Below are 11,017 nucleotides of genomic sequence, written 5' to 3'. Positions count from 1 at the left end.
TTCTTTTGATGATTGTTTATTACATTTACAAGCAGTCTTAGCTCGATGCATGGAAAAGAATCTGATACTAAATTGGGAGAAATGCCACTTTATGGTGCCAAAGGGAATTGTCTTAGGACATATTGTTTCATCGAAGGGCATGGAAGTTGATAGAGCCAAGATTGACTTAATTGCCAAGCTACCTGCACCCAAAATGGTTAGAGATGTTAGATCATTTTTGGGTCACGCAGGATTTTATAGGAGGTTCATCAAGGACTTTAGTGTCATAGCCCGACCATTATGTAACCTCCTATCCCTTGATACACCGTTCAATTGGACTGAAACATGTCAAGAGGCATTCGAAAAATTGAAGGCTATGCTTAGCACTGCACCCATCGTGCGACCACCTGATTGGTCATTACCTTTTGAGATCATGTGCGATGCTAGTGACTATGCGATAGGAGCTGTCCTAGGACAATGCAAGGATAATAAGCCATATGTCATCTACTATGCAAGCAAAACCTTAAATGTTGCTCAAATGAATTACGCCACCACCGAGAAGGAATTGCTTGCAGTAGTATTTGCATTAGACAAATTTCGCTCTTATATCCTTGGTGCTCCTATTGTTATCTTTACAGATCATGCAGCCCTAAAATATTTATTGGATAAGAAAGATGCCAAACCACGCTTAATACGATGGATACTTCTACTCCAAGAATTTGACATCACTATCAAAGATAAAAAGGGAGTAAAGAATGTGGTTGCTGACCATTTATCACGGCTAGTTGTTCATGATTTGGTGCCACAGTTGCCCATCAAGGACTCGTTCCCTGAAGAGCAATTGTTTACACTTTCTACTATGCCATGGTATGCTGATATTGCAAACTTTTTTGTCACGAACTAGATGTCGGAGCATTGGGGATCGAATGATAAGAATAATTTCTTGCGTGAAGTAAGGAGTTATTATTATGATGCCCCCTATTTGTTCAAGTATTGCAATGATGAAATCTTTAGAAGATGCATACCGGATCATGAGATACAAAGTGTACTCTCTTTTTGTCATGCCAGTGCTTGCGGAGGACACTTTGCATCTAAAAAAAGGGCAGCTAAGGTGTTACCATGTGGTTTTTATTGGCCTACACTATTTAAAGATGCCCACGAGTTCTGTAGGACATGTGACCCATGTCAACGTGTTGGAAGTCTAACTCGTAGGCAAATGATGCCTCTTCAGCCCATTACTGCTATTGAAATTTTTGACATATGGGGCATCGATTTTATGGGCCCATTTCCACCGTCTTTTAGATATGAGTATATTTTAGTTGGTGTTGAGTATGTGTCAAAATGGGTAGAAGCTGTTGCCTGTAGAACTAATGATCACAAACCTGTTTTGAAATTTCTGAAAGAAAATATTTTTTCACGATTTGGGATGCCCAAGGTTATAATTAGTGATGGGGGAAAACATTTCTGTAATAAGCCTTTTGAGATCCTATTACGAAAGTACGGTATCACTCATAGAATTGCAACTCCTTATCACCCGCAGACTAGTGGCCAAGTGGAGTTAGCCAATCGGGAGATTAAACAAATTTTAGAAAAAACGGTGAATCCATCACGCAAAGACTGGTCTTTAAAACTTTCTGACGCATTATGGGCTTACCGTACTGCTTATAAAACTATTCTTGGTATGTCCCCGTATCGGCTAGTTTATGGAAAAGCATGTCATCTACCTGTTGAAATAGAGCATAAATCGTATTGGACCATTAGAAAATTAAACTTTGAACTGTCAGATGCTGGTTTAGCTAGAAAAATACAACTAAGTGAGTTGAATGAAATTCGTCGGGATGCATATGACAATGCTAGACTTTGTAAAGAACGAATGAAAATTAGGCATGATAAATCAATTCTAAGAAAATCTTTTGAACCTGCACAAAAAGTTCTTTGTTATGACTCTCGCTTACATCTGTTTTCTGGAAAGTTACGATCAAGATGGACAGGTCCTTTCATTGTAAAAACTATTTTTCCACACGGGGCAATTGAAATTGAGAATCCACAGGATGGCAAAATTTTTAAGGTTAATGGACATAGACTAAAACCTTTTTTTGAGAATTTTGCAGATGAAGAGGACTTCTTTTTCTTGGGGGAGCCTTCTTACGACTGAGCATGACGACCAAGGTATGTGTATATTAGTTAGAATTCAATTTTTTCTTTTATTTCTAGTTTTCTTCTTATTTTGTAGGTCTTCTTTTCTGGCAATCAACAACTCAAGGTATTCTTCTTCTCTCTATTATTTTCTCTATTGTCTCTCATATATAGTTTTCTTGCATTTTTTTACATTGAGGACAATGCAATGTTTAAGTTGGGGGGAGGGAAATATTTTGATCAAAAAAAAAAATTGTTTTTGCATTTGATTTATTACTTTCTTTTCTACGCAAATGCATATGTATTTTCATATTGAGTTTGTGCAACTATTAAGACAAGGAACACATGCATACTATGATTGATCAGAGACCTATTATTAGATCCCCACACGTGTACTTAATGACAATAGGAAGGCCTCAGGAGTTCATATTTGTTAACTGCATTTTTGTTAGCCTTATCCATAAAAGAAGTATGAGTGTCCTTGTTCGTACCATAAGGTTCATGATTTGGTTTTCATATAAAAATAGAGGTTGAATATCCCGACTAGATTACTTAGGTGCCTTATGATCCGACCTTGGTTGACCTATAGTCACAATGCAGTCACATATATAATAAAAATATCTATATGGTTCAGTTTACCATCTCTTTTCTTGCACAATAAAAAAATATTAAAAAAAAAACTTATGATGACAAGTCTGGCCTCGTGGCGTAGTCTGGTTCGAGTAATTAAGTCCGAGGGATGTTTCACCTAATGTCTTGAGCCAACTGGATCGGGGGTCATTGACTGAAAGCTCGCTACATGGACCTTACTAGAGCCTAATGGGGTTGGATAGCTATAGTTGTCATGTGTATTGAAAGAAAAAAAATGAAATAAAAATAAGCATGAATGAGTTGGTTAGGCTGAACCTAGTGACATGTAGTAATGGCTGGTTTGACTCCATTGTATTGGACCTCTGTGTACCCGGATTGTTTAGTTGAGATTGATAGCTCTTTCTTTACATGCGAACCATTCTTGACAAATTTAGACAACATGTGATATTCTGAAAATTTGATGGATCAGGTTCTAATAAATTGTAGAAAATACTTTTGAACTTGAGTAGTGCACCTAAAACTCAGGCGGTGCCCTGTTGTGGTGGAGGTATTAGTACTCTGAAGCATCCAACTTTTTGCTTAGATTATTCACCCCATTCACCAAATTGGACATGATATTTTTGAGTTTTGGATTTGTTTTTATTCCGTAGGTACTTGGTTCTCTAGACCCATAATCATCTCTATCTATCTCCTGACTGTAGCTACTCCAATTTTGGGCATTTTCAGCTAAGTCCACAAGGAACTCATAGGCTTGATCGGGGGTTTGGTTCATGAACCTACCCTTATGCATGGATTCAATCATGTTCCTATGTGCTAGAGGTAATCCTTTGTAAAAGAAATGTACTAAATCAGCCTTGTCAAGCCTATGGTGCGGGCACTTGACCAAAAGATCATGGAATCTTTTCCAAAATTGGAAAAATTCCTCCTCAGATTTTTCTCTAAAAGTTCTGATGGCATCCTTAATTTTTTCAGTCTTTACCATTGGATAGAACTTAGCCATGAACTTCCTAGATAGTTGTTCCCATGATGTGATGGAATTTGAAGCAAAAGAATACAGCCATGCAGCAGCACGATCCTCTAAAGTCATGGAAAACAACCTTAATTTAATACCCTCTTCATCTAAGTTTTGATTTCTAAACATTTGACAGATTGTCAAAAAATTGTTTAGATGAATATACGGTTGTTCACTCTCAAACCCATGAAATTTGGGTAACATGTATATTGTTGCAGCCTGAATCTCGAATTGGGCTGCATTATTAATTGGTAATACTATGCAAGTAGGGGGACTAGCGGATGCGGGTGCGAACAACTCATTCAAACTTCTAATATGTTCACCCATTGTAGAGATTGACGGTTGGCTTACAATTCGCTGATTGTGATGAAAAGTTCTGTCAATCTCAAGATCAAATAGTGTTAACTTACCCCTTAGTGATCTTCTACCATCAATAAATTATCAACAATTCATTAGATTTGACTCCTAAAATGAACAAAATCCTAAGAGAAAAGAAGGGCTAGACATAGATGACCACAACCAACACCACACAACAATTTGACTCTATTAGTCTTAGAATTAAGTGAGGTTTAGTAGCTTCTTAAATCTAGTTGCGTGGAGAATTATTAGGTAAAAATTCCTAAAATTCTCTCCTAGATTAGATAGCTCCTAATCTCCCTTTCAGATTAAGTTTGAGCTTACCAGTTAAGCGATCCAGTAACCAATGACCAGAAAAGTTCTGGGGTGTGTGGTGGTGCCACAAGGGATACACTAGTACCACAATACACGTAATAGTTCTCACTATTCTAAAACTTTTCTAGACATCACCAATTACTAAATTCTCACTGGAGTGGCTTTCAGCCGCTTCTTTCCAAGAGCCTAATTGAGCTCGAAAACCCTAAGGCCAACGTCTAATTAATTTTAATTTAATTTGGCTTAGGATATCTATGCAAGGTGGTGATTTTTGGGCTAAGGACAGGTAATGACTTTTCGATCTTATCTGTTTAATGGGTTTTGTCCTTAAATTATTTTATGCAAATGCTTAATACTAAATGCAGCAAATATTCAATGATTTTTTTAAAGTTTATGGAATGTCATTAGGTTGTACTGATTAAATGAGCAAGCAAATTTTTTTTTCCTTTTTTTTAAATTTCAAATTTCGAATTTCAGAATTCAAATTTTGAATTTAAATTTTTAAATTTTAGTATTTTTGGAATTTTTTTTAATTTTAAATTTTTTGAATTTTATTTTTTTTTCAAAATTTTAAATTCTAAATTTCAAATTTCAAAATTTAATAACTACGAAATCATTAACTAAAAATAATCAAAACAAGAAAAATTAATAGAAATAAACAAAAAACTTACTACCGGAGTGCGTTCACTCCGGGCATCCAAAATTCGATTTGATCTTCATGATCGTTCTTGCTTCTCGATTTGCCTATCCGGCAACGGCTTTAAAATTTTGTTGTCGAATTCTTGTTTATCTAAAAATACGCTAAATAGATCGTTGTTAGAACCGACAAATAAAGTTTAATTTAATTACACTCTTACCTTTTCTACTCGAAGAATAGTGGTCATAAGAGGTCGATCCACAGGGAGGCGGTTGGAGTTGCATAAAAATCAAAACGTTCACTCGGATTCAAATTCGATTTTTGAATAACAAAAAAAAATATTACGTCGGGGATGTTGAATGATTCTCTAGTCTACTAGAGAATATTTTTTATTTGAAAATAAATAAAGGAAAGAAAGAAAACTTGCAATTGAATTCTAATGCAGAGTAGGAGTCGACTCCTGAAGACATAATATAAATAAAAACTGCAGATTGAATAGCAAAGAAAAATTTCAGAGTTATCCTAAAACTAAGAATTCCAAAATGCATAAAATAAATTGCAGAAATGAAACTGAAACTTAAACACGGATTTCATAAAAGAAAAATGATGGATTTCATAACAAGAAATGATTACAGAAGTAAAAATGAAGATGAAGCCTAATGCTTCTTTTCTTCTGCAAATAAGAAAAAAGAAAACAAGAACTAAAAGAAAATCAAATAGAAAACTTCTCCCTCTCGGTGGAACTCCCAAAAAATGACATAAAATATTATTTGGAAAACAGAGCTCTTCTTCCTCCCTCTTTTTTTCTTTTCTTTTTTTTTCTTTCTTTCAAAAACAGAGCTCTCCTTCTCTGTTTCTTGGCCTCAACCGAGCACACCCTCCTCCTCTTTGGACCCTGCCAATGGCTCCCTTATATAGATCCCCAGCAAGCATGTGGAGAGGAGGGGAAAACGGACGCATGGGATTGGGTCTCCGGAAGCTGGCCACGGGATTGCAGGGAGGCTGAGGCGGAATTTTTGATTGCATCACGGGATGCTGGGAATGTGGAGGGCTGAAGAAGAAGATGGCTGGATCGATGGCTCCAGAAGCTTCGTGGATGGATGGGATGCACGAGATGAGATGCGGAAGAACGCTGGGATGCGCTGAAGAGGAAGGATGCCACGGGCACGCATCGCGAGCGGAAGCAGAGGCGGAGGAGGGGTGCTACGGATTCTGGAAGGAGAGGGCGGACGCGATCTGTAAGGCGGACGCTTGGGATTTCAAATCCGGAAGAGAGCAGGACTGCCGGTGATGCGTGGGATGATTGCTCGCGGATGCTGGAACTTGGAAGATGCCGATGATGAAGTAGAAGATGGACATGTGAATTTGGGAGCTCCAACGGTTGGCTGGATCAGGGCGGAGGCTGGAGCCTGCTTTGATGCGGATGAGGCGGACAAGCGTGGGATCTGATCTGGAAAGTGATCCGTGGAAGATGGACGGTCGTGATGCACTACGGGAGGAAGAAGAAGAACAGTGAATAGAGTATATTTTTCGTAACACTGTTCATATGAACAGTATTTTCACGTAACACTGTTCATATGAACAGTGTCATCTCAAAATACTGTTCATATGAACAGTGATTTCAGCATGAATAGTATTTCAGAAATGAATAGTATTTTCAGCTATTCTTCATGGGATTGGAGGTTAAAAAGTTCTTTTTCTTTGTGATGAAGTGAGAGTGGGAATTTCTATTCCGGAAGAGTGCGGGTGCTAATCCGGAAAGGAGGGAGATCGCACACGGGCTCGGATGTTTGGGTGCAAATGTGTTCGACCAGAACATGGCAGGATTGGGCCCGCACGGTTTGGGGCATGATGCATCCCTCTAAACCCTACCAAATGCGCATTTAAACTTTAATTTATACTAACCTATGCCAAACAAAAATATAATATTACCACTTCTGGCTCGTCATGCTGCATCTCTTCCGAGACCAGGACCTTTTATCACGACTTTCGCCTCTTTCGTACCCTGCTTCCACTACTGTACGAATAGCATGTCAAGCCAAGCTAAAAGTAGTGAAAGCTCTTTTCTGATCTTTATCATTATATGTTAGCAGTAATACTAATTTAAGCAGCGTGTAGATCGCACTTTTGTGCTCTCATCAACTACGATCCTTAGGAAATTGGATTTCGGAGATTTGAATTATTTTTGGTCATCTTGGACCTCTACCTCTCATTCTCGGCATTGCTAGGCTGTTGGACTATGATCCTTTTGTAGCTTGAGGTTGACTTCCTCTCTTGAAGCCTCCATTTCCATCCCGAAGTGGTTGGGTTTGAGGAGTTTAGCTTGCTGGGTCTTTAGTTGGTTGGGTTTTCTAGATTGCTAGCACCCAGATGATAAGGGCAAGTGTTCATTGTCCCATCCGAGCCTAGGATTTGCTAGGTATTTTTATCAGCTCTTGGCAAGTTGAATGGAGGTTCTAGTTAATCCTTGCTTGTCTCTGCTGGAGTGAAGTTCATATATTTGGGCTTGCTCCCTAGCCATGTAGGCTTATAGAACGGAGGTCTTAGTCAATTTTGGGGTGTCTCTATAAAGGAGGTTTCGTATCTCCAGGATCGTTCTCTAGCTGTGTAAGCTCATAGAATGGAGGTCCTAGTCAATTCTAGGATGTCATGGCAGGAGGAGTGAGATTCATATCTTTGGGTTCACTTCCCAGCTGCGTAGGTGCTGAGTTACGTCTCGTTCGATACGACGTTCGCAGCAGAATTCGAACGGAATGTCGTTCATCGTATGAACGCGCCTCGAATCATAGAATTCAAAAAAATTTCTGGATCCAAATCCAAATGATCTTTGAACTCATTAGGGAGGAGAGATTAGGATCTGAGGAGGGTTGATTAAGATTCATAAAACTGAAACAAAAATCAGAAGTTATTAATTTGAAGATCTCATTCTCAAAAATTCTGCAGGTGTAGAACACCGCAGCCTGATGATCTTTCTAGGTTCCTGGTTAAGCCGCACATGTATTCGGCCTCTACAGGTATCACACGAGGATCTAATCATCTGAGATAGGGTCTTACCGAAGTGCTAGCTCCTTGCAAAGATCTCTCATAACTATCAAATAGATTGGAAGAAATCTTGTAACATACCTTCTTGAAGAAGAACCTTTTCTTCTTTGATTTTACTCGCAATGAAGGAAGAGGAAGGAGAAACCTTTTGAAAGTGAATCCTAGGTTCTTCGGTATTAAGCATGCTGAATTTTTTTTTTATAAAACCATGGTTGAACCTAATCGGATTGTCTACGTACCCCTTCATAAGGGGGATCAAGCCATACGTAGTTCTTTTTAAGTTTTAAAATGCAGCGGAAAAACCGAATCAAACAATTTAATTCATATACGCTTACAAGATCAAATCTAGAACTCAGCACCTTAAGAACACATAAAATTATGCCGGAATCGTTTAAACAATTATGCTAAAACTTTCATGCATGATTAACTATCAGATCTGAAAGGTAAACACTCTATTCCGATTAATCTCCGAATATCCATCGAATGGATTCTGAAGATAACTCCGTGAGGAGCCCCAAAGGAGGGTAAAACCTCGGAAATCAGATCTAGACCCAGACTCTAAAATAAAATATTGATGTAGAATTAATATCTTTTATGATAGAAGAAACTTATGGATCTGATCCTTGACTTCGCAGCCACGCACTCGAATGGCCTCTATGAGAAGTACATGCAAAGCCCTAGGTAGATCGTCTTCCGCGGGAGTGCTAGCTCGCATAGAAACGTTGCAATGGCTGAAGCTGTCTTCTTCTAAACACTCAGCCTTTGATTGTTCTTCAAGGATATGGAGGATGGTCATGAGGAAGAAGGAGAAGAAGAGATAGAGGCCCTTAGAGAATTTTTTCAGAATTTTTTGAAACTTCTAAATATTGTATATTTTGAACCCAAGGCATGGGGGTCTTTTATAGCCAAAAGACCACCCCACGCCTCACACCTAATTTAGTCAACTAATTTAGCTGATAAAATCCCCAAAAAATTCTGGTGGTTTGGCAGCTAAGAGGAGATAAACATATCCAAATTTAGTGCATTTTGGATTCCTAAAAGATAGAAATTCATGCGTCCAAAGTTCAGCCGCATACCACCCTATTTCTGTTAGAAGTATGCACTAGAAGCCAATTTGGCTGATGCATTATTTTATTCTGGGACATAAATTTGTACTTGACCTTATTATGAATTTATTAAGTTGGGCATTCTTTTCATTTATATTCTTATGTGTCCATGAATCGTCTAAGGAATTAATAAGATGATGACGCATATTCTCAAGAGTTGAAAATTTGAGCCATGTGTCATTAGTGATTAATTTCTAAATGCTCCTGATCAATGGATCATCACGAGGACGGTGATCGATCCGATGAGATCAGTGCACAGATCGCTTTCCTTATGGATGGACGAGACTCGAGTCCACAGTGTAGGGACACTGAAGTGATAGTGCAGGTGCTTGTTAGAGAACAAGGGTACTGAGCGTGACCAAGACAAGAAGTCACTTGGATGTCTATCCACTCGTCAGTGACTTGCTTGATGTTGTAGTAGTGTGACTGGTCCTTTGACCTGCGGTGCTTCGGCTACTCACAGTGAGGTTATTGTAGTTTGACTGCACATATACATGGTCTCTAGACATATGGGTCCATGCAGTGTAGATTGGCTGCAGTAGGTTCACTATAGGAGTAGGGTATGCACCTATATGGAATCTATCGACCTTGGTAGATAAGGAGAGATCCTATGTGATTTATAAGACTGAATTCGTAAGACCTCGGCCGAGACAGTAAAAATAGTGGAGAAAGAGTTTTCCACTCTCGAACTTAAGTCGAATAAATCTTGATATATGACAGACGATGGGGTTTGATGAGTTGTCCATGACCTCCGTCCTGTATGGATCCACGATAGTAGGACTGTATCATACGATAACTGCAGCTAGAGGTTCATTATTCTATTCTACTGGGTTGCCACTACATACTGCTAGGTGTCACTTGTGGATGTCGGGACTCACGGGCATTTACCTGATGATCGGTAAACCCTGACGAGTAGAACTGAAAGTGTTTTAGTCCACTGAAAGGTGTTTCAGTGATATTGAGATGGAGATCTCAATATCTCATTACCAGTTAGATTAGAACCTACGAGGTCACACACATTAGGGGTTCTGATTATTAGGATTGTCGAATTGTGATTTGGAATCACAATGTCAATGAGATTGATGTTTGAAATAACCCACTAAGAGTTAGTGAGTTAAATGGAAGAATTAAATAATTATAATTAGATTATAATTAAGTCTTTGATTTGCTGATTAATTGAGTCAAATATGTTGGGTCTGATCCAAAGAAATTTGACTCAAATCCTAGTCAAAAGTTGGCTAGATCGAGTCTTTAAAAACCCTGCCAAATTCAGCCTTTTTCTTATTATTGGAGCCTCCCTCTTGATGCCTTATTTTGAGGGGTCAAAATAGGCAAGAGGGGGCAGCCAAGAGGACAAGGAGGGGCGTGGCCCCCTCTCCTTCTTTGCTGGGAGCCAACGCCCCTTGATTCTTTCCAAGAATCAAGGGGCCCGCCATAAAAGGAAGGGCACCAGGAAACCTAGAAGGACTAGGAATCCTGGTGCCTAGGTGATTGGAGCCCTATTAATGAAGCCCCACACCCCAAGCATCCGAGAGAATTCTTCTCCCAGGCGTGGGGCAGCAAGGCTAATTTTTGGGGATTTTAAATCAGCAAAGAGAAGGGAAGAAAAGAATAAAAACAGTGAAGGGTTTTCTTTTTTCTTTGAAGGCTGCACAAGGTGGGATCCTTATGATTTCTTCTTCCTTCTTCTTCGACATCCAAGAGAGGCTTTTGCAAGGAGCTAGCACCCCGGTGAAGCCCCATCTCTGATCTTCAGCAACCTCGTGTGGATACTTGTAGAGGCCGGACGTTTGTGCGGCTACAAGGAACCAAACCACGATCATCGGTTGCGGTGTTCTTCTA

Source organism: Phoenix dactylifera, chromosome 15, assembly GCF_051530095.1.
Source record: "Phoenix dactylifera cultivar Ajwa chromosome 15, Ajwa_hap1_PhDact_Kaust_v1.1, whole genome shotgun sequence".
In the NCBI taxonomy this organism is placed as follows: domain Eukaryota; kingdom Viridiplantae; phylum Streptophyta; class Magnoliopsida; order Arecales; family Arecaceae; genus Phoenix; species Phoenix dactylifera.
Note: the sequence above shows the minus strand (reverse complement) of the source record.